The following is a 17,241-nucleotide window of genomic DNA, read 5'->3' on the forward strand; positions in this document are numbered from 1 at the left end:
CTAAACATGGAGGCAACTGCAGGTTTCTGGCCGTGGCCAGTGAAACTGAGGGGTTTCCATGTGGAGATGCCTAACTGCCACCTCCTGGTTCGCTTAAAGGATCTGGATCTTTTTCTTCTTCTTCTTTTTTTTTTTCCTTTATTTTTCAGTCTTTCAGCAGCTATTTCCTAGTAGCTCCTTGGAAATTGGGGACAACTAGCTGGGGCCACTCTCCGGTGTTGCCTGAAGGCCAAGAAGTGAATGGGGATAGTTGCCCTGCCCGGAAAGGAGAGGGACTCTTTTCTGTGTTTGCTGGTTGTGGTCCCTGATCCTTACATGTGGTGGACAGCTCCTCTGGGGCAAACTCACATGCTCTTCAGTTGACTTAAACCTTGTTTTCTTATGCTAAATTCTTCCCTTCCCCCTACTCAACTGGCTAAGGACAAAAGAAACCCACCCAGGCTCCAGCCTCCTATCACAAAGGTTCATGGCTATCACTCTAGTGGAACGGGAAGCATGGGAAAACGTGGCCTAATCAAATTATAAAGATGCTAGATGTTGAGGCCTTCATCCAGGGACAGAAGGAAAACTCACAGTGGGCCATGGCCTCTGGTGGGAAAACTTGCAAGTGGCACCAGTGCCCACCTAAGGTCAGAGACGTCTGACACTCTAAGATTGGACCCCAAAGGGGGACATTCCAGGAGATCCTCTGGTTCTCAACCTCTCCGAAGGGGATGCCCTTGGCAGAGGTTCTGAGGCCTAGCATTAAGCCCTCCTTAGAATTTTCTATCACAGATGACAATGGGAACTTTTGCAATAGTGTTTGGCCCCAATATTGTTTGGAATCTGGAGTTTGCTGGTGAAAGGGAAAGTAGGATGCATTGCGTGTATCCAGACTTTGGTGCTACTGTTCTAAGCAGGGTCAGGCCTGGTAAGTATGTCATATTCTCTTTTGGTACTAGGTGGTCCCAGTGTTCATTGGAATCTGCGGAGGTTTGGTCTGTAAAAATCAAACTGCCATGAAAACTGCTTTTCCCAAAATTTTGGATCACAGCCTTCATTGGATTACCTACTGGGGCAAACAAAGTAAAACCGGTGAGCTTGTATTGCTATCTCATGGCAAGGATTCCAAGCTATTGGATCTTCATTTGTGTGTGTGTATACATGTTGAGATGTGTTTATTCGTATGTACGCTTGTTGTTATATTTTGTGTCTACCAAATTGGCTTATAAGTAAAAAAGTGCTCATAAATTAAGCAAGTAAGTCTAAGCAATTTTCAAGTTCACATGACTTAAGTATAACTTTACTAAACAAGCTAGCTTTAAAACAATTGGTAAAATAAAAATGGACATGCCATCAGAATTGTCAGCATACATATTTGTCTGAATTTTATTTTATTTTTTAAAATTTTATTTATTTATTTTTGAGACAGAGTCTTGGTCTTATAACCCAGGCTGGAATGCAGTGCAGTGGCCTGATCTCTGCTCCCTGCAAACTCCGCCTCCCAGGTTCAAGCAATTCTCATGCCTCAGCCTCCTAAGTAGCTGGGATTACGGGCATGTGCCACCATTCCCAGCTAATTTTTGTATTTTTAGTAGAGACGGAGTTTCACCGTGTTGGCCAGGCAGATCTCGAACTCCTGACCTTGGCCTCCCAAAGTGCTGGGATTATAGGCATAAGCCATCGCACCCAGCCTTGTCTGGATTTTATATTTGTCTCTGCTAGATATTTTGAGGTGTCAGGTTTTGACATAGAGGGTTGTAAAACGATGAACCCAGCCACAACAAAATGATCTTGGTTTGTGTGCCTTTTTCATTTTTTGACAAATGAGAGAAATTTAATGTTAGCTAAATCTTCTGAGCTATTTGCAAAAACACCTGTGTATTTAACTCTGAGACTCTTACTTAGGTTTAGGTTAGCACTTGATGTTCACTGGTGATTAAAAACATGGTCAGCAAGGAAATAACTAACTTTAAATGATAGTGTCTAATATCTCAGTTTACAGAAGTAATCTAGATAAACTGTTAAAAATGAAAGAATTGAGTACATAAAAATAGGATAAATGTTTTAGGTAAACTTTTTGTGTAAATTAAAATCTTAAGATTATTTTTGATACTCATTGAATATCTGGGTCATTTCCAATTAAGAAAGGGTTTTGAGGCCGGGCGCGGTGGCTCAAGCCTGTAATGCCAGCACTTTGGGAGGCCGAGACGGGCGGATCATGAGGTCAGGAGATCGAGGCCATCCTGGCTAACACGGTGAAACCCCGTCTCTACTAAAATACAAAAAAAAAATAGCCAGACATGGTGGTGGGCGCCTGTAGTCCCAGCTACTTGGGAGGCTGAGGCAGGAGAATGGCATAAACCCGGGAGGCGGAGCTTGCAGTGAGCCGAGATCGTGCCACTGTACTCCGGCCTGGGTGACAGAGCGAGACTCCGTCTCAAAAAAAAAAAAAAAAAAAAAAAAAAAAAGAAAGAGTTTTGATATGGGGAAATATGTTTCTAAAAATGGTGTAATTGTTCTTTTTTTTTTTTTTTTTTTTTTTTTGAGACGGAGTCTCGCTCTGTCACCCAGGCTGGAGTGCAGTGGCCGGATCTCGGCTCACTGCAAGCTCCGCCTCCCAGGTTCACGCCATTCTCCTGCCTCAGCCTCCCGAGTAGCTGGGACTATAGGCGCCCGCCACCTCGCCCGGCTAGTTTTTTGTATTTTTTAGTAGAGACGGGGTTTCACCGTGTTAGCCAGGATGGTCTCGATCTCCTGACCTCGTGATCCGCCCGTCTCGGCCTCCCAAAGTGCTGGGATTACAGGCGTGAGCCACTGCGCCCAGCCAGAATTGTTCTTATCTATAAATGCCCATATTTGATAGTTCAGGATTTCTTGTTTTTTAGGGTTTTACTAAAATTTTAGGTTACCAAGGATAAGAATTCTAGTTAACACATATTTCTATTTACAAAATGTGCCAAAGGGTTGTGCTATTGGTGAGAAAAAGAATAATTTTATGTAATTCAGAAGTTACTAAAAGTTGGTTCAAATTACAGATTTGAAAAGGTTATCTATGAAACACTGTAGTAAGGAACCAGTAAGTAGGGGAGAAAGATGTAGAAAAGTTTAGGTAATAAAATATCCTTCAAAACCTGGTAGAGAATTGGAGACATTTGGCTAATTAACTTTTTTTTTTTCTTTTCAGGCAGAATCTCCCTCTATTGCCCAGGCTGGAGTGCAGTGGTGTGATCTCGGTTCACTGCAAACTCCCTCTCTCAGGTTCAAGTGATTCTCCTGCCTCAGCCTCTCCAGTAGCTAAGACTACAGGTGTGCCACCACACCCTGCTAGTTTTTTAAAAATAATTTTAGTAGAGATGGGTTTTCGCCATGTTGGCCAGGTCTCAAACTCCTGACCTCAGGTGATCCACCCACCTCGGCCTTCCAAAGTGCTAGGATTGCAGGTGTGAGCCATCACAACCAGCCAAATTAACGTTTTTGTAGTTAAAGCTCTTAGTCTTGATTAAATTCCTATTTGACGTATTGTAAAAATGCATCAGCAGTTTGGCAATCTTTTTTAATACAGTTAAGCATGAAGGTAGATTTAGTGTGGAGCCACATTTCACACACATGCTTGCTTTGCTTCACACTATGTTTTCTGTTTTGCATGGATAGGATAGTGCTGGCACTGGAGTACCTATTGGTCATGCGCCCAAAGTGAATTTCTTGATTGCACAGGATGTATGATTATATTGGTGAACTTAAGGATATTGAATTGTGTATCAAGAATAAAATATTCATCACGTGGGTTTTGGGGGGCCCTAGGTAACACCATAGCCTCCAGGGTAGATTGAATAGGAAAAATTTAGGGTTGATTTCCTGTTTATTTGCTTTTGCTTCTAATTTTCACTTGTTTGCTGTTTATTCTCCTCTGGGCTTTGCTCATGTATGCATATATATATAACCATGATTTTTTGAAGTTTCTAATGGAAGGTTTTTATTTGATTGTGTTGATAGTTATTTTGTTTCCCATGTGTTTCTAGCAAGTCATCATTGATTCAATTTATCTGGAATTCCTAGGCTACCTTTGTTGCATCTGTAGGAATTGATGATGCACACTACCTTTTTCACCTTAAATTAACTTTTTGGATATTAGGCTTCCTGATATATTAAGTGTATACTTTCATTAATAGCATTTACAAAATGTTGTTTAACTTTCATAAATAGCATTTAAGTCATATTTCTCTCTCTCTGCCTAATTTCTCCAAAACTTGTAAACTATTTGTGGATATTCTTAATTCACAGGAATGTGTTTGTTTGCATACAGTCAAGCAGGGTTGCTAAGGCTGCTCAGGGAAAGAGAACCCAGACGCCTGGCATGCCAGCAAAATGGTAAGAATTTCTTAACAGTCAGTCTCTGGCCTCTTTTTCTCTGTGTAAACTGATTGAATGAATGGTAAAAGATTATAAGAAGGCATGGAATATAAATTTTTGTAAACCTTTAACATATTTAGTAGGCTTCCCAAAGTCTAATTTCAGCTTCAAAATCACACGTTTAGTTACATGGGAAGCATTGTCAAAATAAAAAATGTTTAATCTTCTTCAGATTATATTTTGGTGAATGATATTAATATATGTTCCAAAATTGTATGGACTTTCTAAAATTCTAATAGGTCTGAGTATACGTCTTGTCAATAGTGTTTTTAACTAAAAGTCGTTTGAACTCCATGGTCAATGTCAAATTACCTATGATAACCCCTGAGCTATCAGTGCTATGCACCTAAATTGGAGAAATAACTGGTTAAACAAGAGGATACAAAGCCAATGTTAAGCATGGACTTATGCAGAACCAGGACAGCCACCTTGTCCTTCCTGAGTCCCTAAACCTTTGTTATTAAAGGTTCTGCATTCCATGACTCATCATGGAAAAGATAAAATGATCCAAGTTAAATATACATTGGTGTGCTGACTTATAAATTGCTGAAATATTTTATAAGCAATGTTTGAATTGCCCAATTCATATTCCTGGGAAGGCAATCAAAGCTTCAGGTACATTTGGCTATCTGAGGGGCCATTTAAACATTTACAAAGGGATTTCATTACATTGTAATGTTCAATGCATGTTTTCTGGTTGTATAAAAGCTTTCCTATGCAAGAGGGCTGATGTTGTAACAGTAGATTATTATGATACAGTGTATTTTCACCAGGTAAAAAAAGCTTTCTATGGTTCAGTAAGGACAATTAACCCCTTTACAATCTAGAACCCAAGGACTGGATCTTCTGAGAACATCTACTGTAAAGGCTATAGTTACACAACAGACTTTAAATTATTTTGTGACAGTTATGCTAGAATTGGCTGAACAGGCCAGGCACAGTGGCTCACACCTGTAATCTCATCAGTTTGGGAGGCTGAGGTGGGCAGATCATATAAGACCAAAAGCTCGAGACCAGCCTGGCCAACATGGTGAAACCCTATCTCTACTAAAAATACAAAAATTAGCTGGGTATGGTGGTGCATGCCTGTAATTCCAGCTACTTGGGAGGCTAAGGCAGAGAATCACTTGGAACCAGGAGGCAGAGGTTGCAGTGAGCTGAGATTGCGCCACTGCACTCCAGCCTGGGTGACAGAGCAAGAGTCCATCTCATTTAAAAAAAAAAAAAAAATTGGCTGAACAGCTAGGTGCGGTGGCTCATGCCTGTAATCCCAGCACTTTGGGAGGCCAAGGTGGGCAGATTGCCTGAGCTCAGGAGTTCAAGACCAGCCTGGGAAACATGGTGAAACCCCATCTCTTCTAAAGTACAAAAAAATTAGCTGGGCATGGTGGTGCGTGCCTGTAGTCCTAGCTACTTGGGAGGCTGAGGTGGGAGAATCACTTGAACCCAGGAGACAGATGTTGCAGTGAGCCAAGATCATGCCACTGCACTCCAGCCCAGGCAACAGAGCCAGACTCCATCTCAATGACAACAACAACAACAAAAAAAAAAAAAAAAAAAAAAAGAAAAAAGAAAAAAAGAAAATAAAAGAAAGGAAGAAGAATTGGATGAACCAATGAACAGAGAAATATCTGTGCAACCGCTGGCACTCCTGGCCTATGGAGAAATACATTAAATGAAGATTATAGAGATTTAGTTGCAGGGAATTAACGAAGAGATTGCTTAGTTATAAGTAGACTGTTTAGCTCCTTCTTCAATCTATTTAATTTCAGGAGGTTTGGTTTATGGGAACCCTGGGTAAGGAGTATTCTCCAAACTGTTGGTATTATCCTCCCAACAGTCATGATAATAGTCTCCTTGGTGCACTGTATTCTCTCAAACGTTTTAAATGTTTGCATGTAGACATCTATCTCTAGAATGTCAGAAGGTCTCTCTTCAACTGGAATGACAAGAGCTGAAAGAAATGTGCAACCATGAGGACACCATAATCTGTGAATGATATGCTGAGACCAGAAACCCAAAATGATGGTAACTGAGAGTGGTGCTAAGGCCCTAAGTTTTGGTCACACTCTCACCTAAATGAGAACCTGACCAAACAGCGGGATTTTTTTTTTTTTTTTTTTTTGAGACAGAGTATTGCACTGTCACCCCAGGCTGGAGTGCAGTGACGTGATCTTGGCTCACTGCAAGCTCCACCTCCCGGGTTCACACCATTCTCCTGCCACAGCCTCCCGAGTAGCTGGGACTACAGGCACCTGCCACCACGCCTGGCTAATGTTTTTGTATTTTTAGTAGAGACGGGGTTTCACCGTGTTAGCCAGGACGGTCTCAGTCTCCTGACCTCGTGATCTGCTCCCCTCGGCCTCCCAAAGTGCTGGGATTACAGGCGTGAGCCACCGCGCCCAGGCAAAAGTGGGAATTTTTTAAAAACGAAATTATGGGAGGCCATTGTCTTGGACTGAGCTCATGCACTAGGCCCCAAAAGACCAAACCAAACCAAAATGGAGTTGCTTGTGCTAAGACTTTAAGGAAACATATAGATCCTAGAACAGACCAGTTTTTTTCCTCTCTCTCTTGAAAATCTGTATAACAAACATTCCTGACAGCATAAGTATTCACCCACTGAAGTTCCCATTAAATCTTTTAACCAAATTAATTTCCTCTCTCCTAGAGACCATCAAACTTCAGATGATTATGCGACAAGTGTTCCAGCCAGTTCCAGGTGAAGACACCACCCCCTGAAGTAGCTACCCTGTTTCCAGTAGACAAAGGAGGGTGAAAGTTCCATGATTTCATGATTCCCAGTATGTAAGGACTACACCCCAATCAGCAAGAGGCAATTACAGAAGAAAGACCATTGGTCCCTCTGCCTCCCATAAAGACTTATGGGGATCACATCTCTCAGGAAAAATGAGGCAGGAGAATAGGGTCTGGGCAGGGATCTTAAGGCTGATTCACACTAACTTCCTAGAACTAAATCAAAAGGAAAACCCCAACTTTCCACACCTAGGTAACCAAAGGACTACAGGCTACTTCCTTGGCAAACCACCCCCCGACGCCACCCCCCTCCCCCTGCCCTCGCCCCCCTCCCCCCCACCCACCCCCGCTCCCTGCTGCCCTTTTTCTACATGGCAGATGGAAAATTTAAAGTATCTCTGATTGGTTGCAGATTGCAGAAAGCAATCAGAGGTTTGCATAGGAGTGTAACTTTGTAACTTCAGCCTCTGATTGGTTGCTTTCCTAAACCAGACAGACTAATTGCAGGTCACTACTTCATTTACATAGAGTGTACACTAAGTAACCAATGGGAAACCTCTAGATGGTATTTAAACCCCAGAACATTCTGTAATGGGGCTCTTGAGCCCCATTGCTCGGGCCACTCCCACCCTGTGGAGTGTACTTTGATTTTCAATAAATCTCTGCTTTCGTTGCTTCATTCTTCGCTTGTTTTGTTTGTGTGTTTTGTCCAATTCTTTGTTCAAAACACCAAGAACCTGGACACCCTACGCCAGTAACACATACTATGGTCAATATCTACAATTCTGTCTCCAAGTATGCAAGCATTACTTTGAACTGCATACACTAACAGCTTGGTGTTCTGGGTTATTACCTGCAAATCAACAGGTTCTGTTTTAGTCACAACATCAAGTTTCATCAGGGAGATGCTCTGGAGAGGAAAATGTGGGTTTGGGATATTGTAGATACTACCTATCAATCAGCTATGTGTTATTTGGAAATTCCTGGCCACTTTTGGCCCAAACTTTGTGCCTGTTTTGCAATGTGTGGTTTGGCCTGGTTCTACCATTCACTTCAATTCATAAGCTTCATATAATAATATTCAGCACCTCCTTGGTTTCCAACATACTCAGGTTACTCACAATGATCCCAACTTTTGTTTTGTGTCACCTGTTGGTATGCATACACAAAACATCGAGCTCTATTGGAACAAATTGTAAAATAAAGTGCAAGATCATAAGAGGAGTTTGTCTTTATATGCTGGACTCATGTAACCAAATTTATGTGGCACAATCAATTTGGAAATAATCCTTTCAATTCCCTTTTGCTGTATATATCAGAAGAACAATTTCCTGTTAACTAGTATCATGTTTTGACTTAGGGTTTTAGCATGTTTTATTACAAATATCCAGAGACAAGTTTTTCAGTAGAGTCCACTGGACAGACAAATTGTTCAATTGACCCAGTTTTCTTATCTATAAAATGAGGATAGTGATATTTATCTTGCTAAGTGACTGGGATAATTAACTAAAGTAATGCATATAAAAATGCTTACTCCCGGGTGTGGTGGCTCACTCCTGTAATCCCAGCACTTGGTGAGGCCCAGGCAGGCAGATTGCCTGAGCCTAAAATATTGAGACCAGCCTGGGCAACATGGCAAAACTCCATATCTACAAAAAATACAAAAATTAGCCAGGTGTGGTGGTGTGTGCCTGTAGTCCCAGCTACTTGAGAGGCTGAGATGGGAGGATCATTTGAATGTAGGAAAGGGAGGTTGCAGTGAGCTGTGATCACACCACTGCATTCCAGCCTGGGCAACAGAGCCAGACTCTGTCTCAAAAAAAAAAAAAAAAAAAACATGCCAGGCGTGGTGGCTCACGCCTGTAATCTCAGCACTTTGGGAGGCCAAGGTGGATGAATCATCAGAGGTCAGGAGTTAGCGACCAGCCTGGCCAACATGGTGAAATCCTTTCTCTACTAAAAATACAAGAATTAGCCAGGCGTGGCGGTGGGTGCCTGTACTCCCAGCTACTCGGGAGGCTGAGGTAGGAGAACTGCTTGAACCTGGGAGGTGGATGTTGCAGTGAGCCAAGATCATGCCGTTGCACTCCAGCCTGGGCAACAAGAGAGAAACTCCATCTATCTATCTATCTATCTATACATATTTACTTAAATGTCTGGCTAGCAGGTGCAGTGGTGCATACCTGTAGCCTCAGTCAACTTGGGGCTGAGGAGAGAGGATTGCTTGAGCCCAGGAGTTCAGATTCCATCTTGGCAACATAGAGAGACTCTGTCTCTAAAAAAAATAAAATAAAAATTTTAAATTCCTGGCTGGAATTAAACAGGCACTTCATAAATAGTAGTAGTGGTGGTGGTGGTGGTGATGGTGGTGGTATATGGTCAATTCGCATTGAGTTTTTGCTATGTTCCAAGGCATTGCCCTAAGTGCCTTAAACTCAGTATCTCATTTACTTCTAATAGTACTGTTATGAGATTAATGTAAGTATTAGCCTAGTTTTTCAGGTGAAGGAGCCAAGGCATATACAGTATAGGAAAATAACTCAAGTTCACAGAAATAATAAGAGGCGTTGCTGGCTTCAAATCCAAGATCTGTCAGGGTGTTTGGAATTGATCCCATGAGCAATAGAGAATCACAAAAGATTGATTGATGAATTGATTGCTTTACCTATCTGACATCAAAGTCTGTGTACCCTATAACTAGTAATCATTCTTTTAAGTGGATGACACCATTCTACCTCATTCACATACGCAGCAACAAGGCCTGAGAGGTGGGCAGGAACTGGGTCACAAAGAGCTTTATCTGTCGTGTAAGGGAGTTTGGACTTTATCCTACAGGTAGTGGAAAGAGAAAGGATTTGGAGTTACACAGATGGCTCACTCTATGCCTTGCCCTGTGCTAGGCACTAGAGACACACTGAGAGTCAAGACACTTTCCTTGCCCTGAGGCTGCCTGGAGTCTGCCTTAGTTTCTCAAGATGTGGTTCCTGCCTCACAATGACCCAAGCTTGCAGATCTAGGGCCCCAGAGATTCGGATTCTTTTTTTTTTTTTTTTTTTTTTTGAGACAGAGTTTTTGCTCTTGTTGCCCAGGCTGGAGTGCAATGATGCAATCTCGGCTCACTGCAACCTTCGCCTCCCGGGTTCAAGCAATTCTTCTGCCTCAGCCTCCTAAGTAGCTGGGATTACAGGCATGCACTACCACACTTGGCTAATTTTTTGTATTTAATAGAGATGGGCTTTCACCATGTTGATGTTAGGCTGGTCTTGAACTCCTGACCTCAAGTTTTCCACTCACCTTGGCCTCCCAAAGTGCTGGAATTACAGGTGTGAGCCACTGTGCCCGGCCAAGATTCTGATTCTTTAGGTCTCGGCTGAAACATAACAAGCAGCTATTGTGATATTCTCTTAAGTTTGAGAGCCGCGGATCTTGCTGGTGGGGAAGACAAGTAGACAGATGATTACAATGCAAAGTGATGTTACGATCTACAAGAATTTCTGGAGAAAGCCTGGTTTGAGCTGAGACTTGAAAGATTAAACAACAGTTAGCTAAAGTGGCAGAAAGGGAAGCGGAGATTCAAGCTGAAGGGAAAATGTTCACAAAAACCCAGGAGTGAGAGAAGGGGTTCTTTTAGGGAACAGAAAGTATTTTAGGAATGCAACAACAAGGCTTGAGATGAGGAACTAGGTCACGAAGAGCCTTGCTGGTCATATCAGGGAGTCTGGACTTTATCCCATAGGTTGTGGAAAATCACTGAAAGTTATTTTGTTGTTTGGAAGAGGACATTGATAGAGCCCTCTGGCAGCCACAGTATAAAGAATAATAGGTTGTGGGATTGGAGCAGGGCAAGACTTTCCTCAGGGCTATCAGGGCACAGGCAATGATGACTTGGACAGAGATAATGGTAGTAGGGGAGAGAGGAAAATGGACAGATAGAAGAATCCATAGGGTCTGATCACTGGATAAGGCTGCATGGAGATAGGGAGGTGTCAAGGCTTCTTTCTTTTTTTTTTTTTTTGAGACAGGGTCTTGCCCTGTTGCCAACAGCTCACTGCAGCCTCAACCTCCTGAGCTCAAATGATCCTCCCGCCTCAGCCTCTTGAGTAGCTAGGACTATAGGCTCATGACACCACACCTGGCTAATTTTTGTATTTTTTGTAGAGACAGGGTTTCACCATGTTGCCCAGGCTGGTCTTGAATTCTTGGGCTCAAGCGATCTGCTCTCCTCAGCCTCCCAGAGTGCTGGGGTTACAGGTATAAGCCACCACACCGGTCAAGGCTTCATTCTTTAACAAACTGGGTCAATGGTTGTGAATTTCACTATGAAATAAACAAAACAACAACAAACAAACAAAAACAGTGGAAGAGAAGCCAGTGTGGAGGGAAAATGAGATAACTTCAGAACATAACAAATCTGAGATCCTTATGAAATATCCGGCCAGGCGCCCTGGCTCATGCCTGTAATCCCAGCACTTGGGGAGGCCGAGGTGGGCAGATCACCTGAGGTCAGGAGTTCAAGACCAGCCTGGCCAACATGGTAAAACCTCATCTCTACTAAAAATACAAAAAAAATTAGCTGAGTGTGGTGGTGGGTGCCCATAATCCCAGCTACTAGGGAGGCAGGGGGAGGAGAATTACTTGAACCCGGGAGGCGGAGGTTGCAGTGAGCCGAGATCACGCCATTGCACTCCAGCCTGGGAGACAGAGTGAGACTCTGTCAAGAAAAAAAAAGAAAGAAAGAAAAACAGAAAAGAAAATGCATCTCTACAAAAATATGTAAATTAGCTGGGCATGATGGCGGGTGCCTATAATCCCAGCTACTCGGGAGGCTGAGGCAGGAGAATCACTTGAACCTGGGAGGCAGAGTTTGCAGTGAACCGAGATCATGCTGTTGCACTCCAGCTTGGGCAACAGAATGAGACTGTCTCAAAAAAAAAAAAAAAAAAAAAAAAAAAAAAAAGAAATATCCAAGGAGAACTGTCCAGAAGATAGTAGGAAATGCTGGTCTATGGGAGATCCTATCAGTTGGTCACTGAATATCCTGTCCCCCTACTTTTTTCCTAACAGAAGCCAATTTTGTTTGGACAGTGTGGTGCCCAGCTAAAACATCCACTCTGCTAGACTCTCTTGCCAGTCTTCCCAGACTATTTGTGGTTGGTTGTGAGACCCCTGTTCCGACCAAAGAGTTCTAAGTGGATATCAATGGGTGTAGGTTTTGAAGAGGCTGTTTCCTTCCTTTCACTCCCTCCCTCTCTCCCTCCCTCCCTCCCTCTCTTCTTTCTTTCTTTTCTTTCCTTTCTTCCCTTCCTTTCCCTTCCTTCTCTTCTCTTCTCTTCTTTCTTTCCTTCCTTCATTCCATCCCCCCCTCCCTCCCTCCCTCCCTCCCTCTCTCTCTCTCTCTCTCTCTCTCTTTCTTTCTTTCTTTCTTTCTTTCTTTCTTTCTTTCTTTCTTTCTTTCTTTCTCTTTCTTTCCTATCTTTCTTCAGAGACAGGGTCTCACTGTGTTACCCAGGCTGGTCTTGAACTCCTGCACTCGAGTGATCCTCCTGCCTCAGCCTCCCAAAGTACTGGGATTACAGGTGTGAGCCACCATGCCTGGCCTGGCTATTGTTTTTGTGATAGCAATGGACAGCCCTGGCTGGCATTTGCTTTTTACCCTTGCCCTTCTTCCTTTGTCCTACCTAAACAGAGCTGGGTTTCTTAGACAAGAAGCAGCCATCTTGTGACCATGAGGATGAAGACCATACCCTAAGCGGGCAGAGCAAGAAGAAGGATTCTGGCACTGTGGAGCTGTGGCAGGGCCCTGGACTGTCTACTGCCTGAGAAAAATAAACTCTTCTTTGGTTAAGGCACTGGATCTAATTTTCTGTCACCTGCAGCCAAACATGATCCTAACTGATTGAAGAGCCGAAGCTGTGGAGACTGATCTGGGTTAGAGATAGAGATTTGGGTCAGCCTCTAGACGGTAACTGTGCTAGGGTAGATACAAGAAAATCAGGCATCCACCTATGTACAGATAGAAATTATGAGTTAAAGAAAAGAGAGGGCTCGGCTTATAGGCAATGTTGAAAGGAAGGAATTCCTGTTCATGGGGCAAGTGTCTTTAGGGTACTTTTTAAATTGTTAATGTTTCCATAACCTCATTCAAAACAAAACAATCAAATTAGAGCTATTCAATTAATACTCAACTTCTTGAAATTTATTTTGTAACAACCTTCCAGGTGGAAAAAGGCTGTTGATTCTGTTCATATGTGTGGTGACTTACCTCCCAGGATGTGGCGTATTTTGGGCTCAGGAGCTGACTTGGTAAACTTCAGCTCTTCTCAATCTTCCACCAAGCAAGGAACTCTGAAGTTCTCTCCTGGAAAGCTAGCGCAAGGACTGTCCAGGACCTGTGATGCAGTTTAATCTGACTGTCCTATCCTTTGCCAAGATTATTTGCCACAGCCTTCTAATTGATTTTCCTGATCTCCCGCCTCCTCCTTACCCTGCCCTACTACAAAAAAAATCCTCAAATCAAAAACTTATTTCTTCTAACACATGGATTTAAACGTTATTCTTTTTCTTGAACACTAAGATAAACCCCAAATGCATTATCACAGCACATTGGGCCCCAGCCTTTCCATCTTTAGTCCCTGATATTTGTCCTCACTCCTCCCTCATGTGTGTACACAAGTTCAGCCACTCTCAATGTTTCATTCTGCCTGTTTTTCTCTTGCCCTTTCAAGCCCTTGCAGTCTGTCTCTTGCCCAGAAATGCTTTCTCTGTCTTCTGCTCTGATCAACCACCCCCAATGATCTACTACAGCCAGGTTAATTTTCTGGCTTTCCCAGCAGTTAGGAATGGCTGGAAACCAACCTCTTCCTTCTCTTTCAACCCTTCCCCACAGTCTCTCTCCAATTCATGTTGATTCTACCCTCTAAATATCTATGAATTTGTCCTTTCCTCTCCATCACTATTGCTGCTCACCCTATCACTGCAATAGTCTCTTCTACAGGCTCCATGTCTTCAGTCTTTCCCAATTCAGTCAATCTGTCCTCCCTCCTGCATATGTACCCACATCAAGCTCTTGCTTAAAACCCTGTAGGCCCTTGATGGCATTGTCCCTGCAGACCTCATAAACCTCACTGCCTACACTTCAGATGCAAAGTAAAACCAAACACAGTGCTGGCCTCTAAGGAGACCTACAGTTCTCTCTGTCCAGCACAGCCCTTTCTTCCAAGCTCACACAGCTAGCTTGGCACAGCAAAGAAGAACATGGCCTCTGGCACCAGACTGCCTGGATTCCAGCCTAGGGTGAGCTGCTTATGATCTGGCTGCCATTGGGTGAAATACCTAACCTCACTGTGTCAGTTTCATCATCTGTAAACAAGGGCTAAAAGTAGTACTTAATTCACAGGATTGTTAGAAAGATTTTAAAAGGTAATCCCGGGCCGGGCGCAAGGTCTCACGCCTGTAATCCCAGCACTTTGGGAGGTCGAAGTGAGTGGATTATCTGAGTTCAGGAGCTCCAGACCAAGCTGGCCAATATGGCAAAACCTCGTCTCTATGAAAAATACAAAACTTAGCCAGGCGTGGTGGTGCACGCCTATAATCCCAGCTACTTGGGAGGCTGAGGCAGAAGAATCGCTTGAACCTGGAGGCAGAGGTTGCAGTGAGCTGAGCTCGTACCTTGCACCATTGCACTCTAGCCTGGGCAATAGAGTGAGACTCAGTCTCAAAAAAAACCTATTTTGACCTTTGAGATTTGTCTGTTTTTCCTCTTCTATTGCCCAGAATAGTGCCTGAGACACAGCTGGGTTTCCTTAAATATTTATTAGAAAGTGAATTTACTAACTTGCTTTGTGTGTTTTGTCATATTTCATTTATTACCAGGTCAAAATTGAGAATACTCTGTATTCCCAACACCAAGCTTGCTCGATAATAGATGTTCAATTCATTTTGTAGAGTCCCATGTAAATGGGCTTTTACTTATTCAAGTTTTGCAAAGATGTAATGTAACTAGAAGAGACTCCAATTGGGAGAAAATGGGAGAGAACATAGGGGCACTGGCAGGAGACATGGCAGCAGGTGGCCTGTGGCGGGTACAGAAGAGGTCTGCACGGGGAAATCCAGGGAGACAAGGGGCCCAGGAAGTCTAGCTAGCTCAAGGAGCTTGAAATTGACTTTTGTTCTGTGTAATCCAAGTTTCTTCCGAGTTTAGAAAATAAGTCTTATGAGAAAATCAGGCCCTAGCACTAACGCTGCCTGGAGGGTGGGGCTTGGGGTCCAACTGCTGGGGTCTAATGCCTTCCTGGGGTCATCAGGATGGCATCAGAGTAGAGTCTCAAAGTCTGGAATTGGGAGTGATGATTAGATGTTTCTGGAAGCATAAGCATCAGCAGGTACATAATACATTTATTAATACATTTATTTTTCAATGCTTATCATGCATTTTAAGTAAAAACAGAAAGCTCCAAAATGATTCATATTTTATAACTATTTTAATAAAACATGTATATGTATGAAAAATATCTGGTTAGTTATACACCAAAATATTATCAGTGTTTACTAAGTGATGAAATTCCAGGTGATTCTTGATTCCTTTTTCTTTCTTTCTTTTTTTTTTTTTTTTGTTTGAAATGGAGTCTTGCTCTGTTGCCTAGGCTGGACTGCAGTGGTACGATCTTGGCTCACTGAAACCTCCACCTCCCGGGTTCAAGTGATTCTCTGCCTCAGCCTCCCGAGTAGTTGGGATTACAGGTGCCCGCCACCATGCCTGGTTATTTTTTATATTTTTAGTAGAGATGGGGTTTCACCATGTTGGCCAGGCTGGTCTTGAACTCCTGACCTCAGGTGATCCACCTACCTCGGCCTCCCAAAGTGCTAAGATTACAGGCATGAGCCATCGCACACAGCCGATTCCTTCCTTCCTTCCTTCCTTCCTTCCTTTCTTTCTTTCTCTTTCTTTCTTCCTTCCTTCCTTCCTTTCTTCCCTTTCTTCCCTTTCTTCCCTTTCCTTCCTTTCTTTCCTTCCTTCCTTCCTTCTTTTCTTCTTTCTTTCTTTTTCTTTCTCTCTTTCCTTCTTTTTTTTTTGACAGGATCCTGCTCTTGCTCTGTTGCCCAGGCTGGAGTGCAGTGGTGTGATCATAGCTCATTGCAGCCTCGAACTCCCAGTCTCAAGATGTCCTCCCACCTCAGTCTCTCAAGTAGCTAGAACTATAAGCCTGTGCCACTACACCTGACTGATTTGTAATTGTTTTGTAGAGGTAGATTTTACTATGTTGCCCAGGCTGATTTTGAACTCCTGGCCTCAAGCAATTGTCTCACCTTGGCCTCCCAAAGCACAGAGATTACAGGAATCAGCCACTGTGCCCGGCCTCAGGTGATTCTTGACATATTTTTTCATTGTGGATTTTTTTTTTGTATAAATATCTTTTCAGTGTGAAATATAATTTAATTCTGAAAATGTAAATTGGTACAACGTTTGGCATTATCCACTAATTTGAAAACATGCAAACGTTCATTCATAGGTAACCTGCCAAAGGTAATACGCTTGTACGTGTGTCAGAAGTATGTAAAAATAAACAGCAGGATGGTAGTGGTTATAATAGCAAAAGTGAAAAACAACTTCATATTCATCTTAGGAGAATTGATAAATACATTGTGGTATTGTCATACAAAAGAAGGCCATAAAAGAGTAAAACTTGACCAGGCGTAGTGGTTCACACCTGTAATCCCAACAGTCTGGAGGCCAAGGTGGATCACTTGAGGCCAGAAGTTTGAGACCACCCTGGGCAAAGTAGCCAGACTCTGTCTCTACAAAAAAATTAAAAAATAAAAACTAGTGAGCCATGGTGATGTGCTTATAGTCCTAGCTTCTCAGGGGACTGAGGCGAGAGGGTCTCTTGAGCCAGGAGTTCAAGGTTACAGTGAGTTACAATGTGCCACTGCACTCTAGCCTAGGGGACAGAGCGAGACCTCGTCTCTAACAAAATAAAAAATAAGAGTAAAAATAAATAAACTAAAGCCTTATGCAACAACATGGATGAATCTTAAAAGTATAGTATTTTGATAAAAAAAAAAAACAGCAAGTCTCCAAATAATACATTCCAT

General features: G+C 42.8%; 1 long non-coding RNA gene across 1 annotated transcript; it reads left to right on the forward strand.

Annotated features, from left to right (window-relative positions):
• Nucleotides 1-939: 939 nt before the first annotated feature.
• LOC135967273 (uncharacterized) lies at nt 940-7,799 on the forward strand. The gene is made up of 4 exons (XR_010581256.1): nt 940-1,074; nt 3,167-3,288; nt 4,264-4,350; nt 7,064-7,799. It is a non-coding gene; the product is annotated as an uncharacterized lncRNA (long non-coding RNA).
• Nucleotides 7,800-17,241: the final 9,442 nt, after the last annotated feature.

The sequence above is a fragment of the Macaca fascicularis genome, chromosome 14, assembly GCF_037993035.2.
Source record: "Macaca fascicularis isolate 582-1 chromosome 14, T2T-MFA8v1.1".
Lineage (NCBI taxonomy): Eukaryota > Metazoa > Chordata > Mammalia > Primates > Cercopithecidae > Macaca > Macaca fascicularis.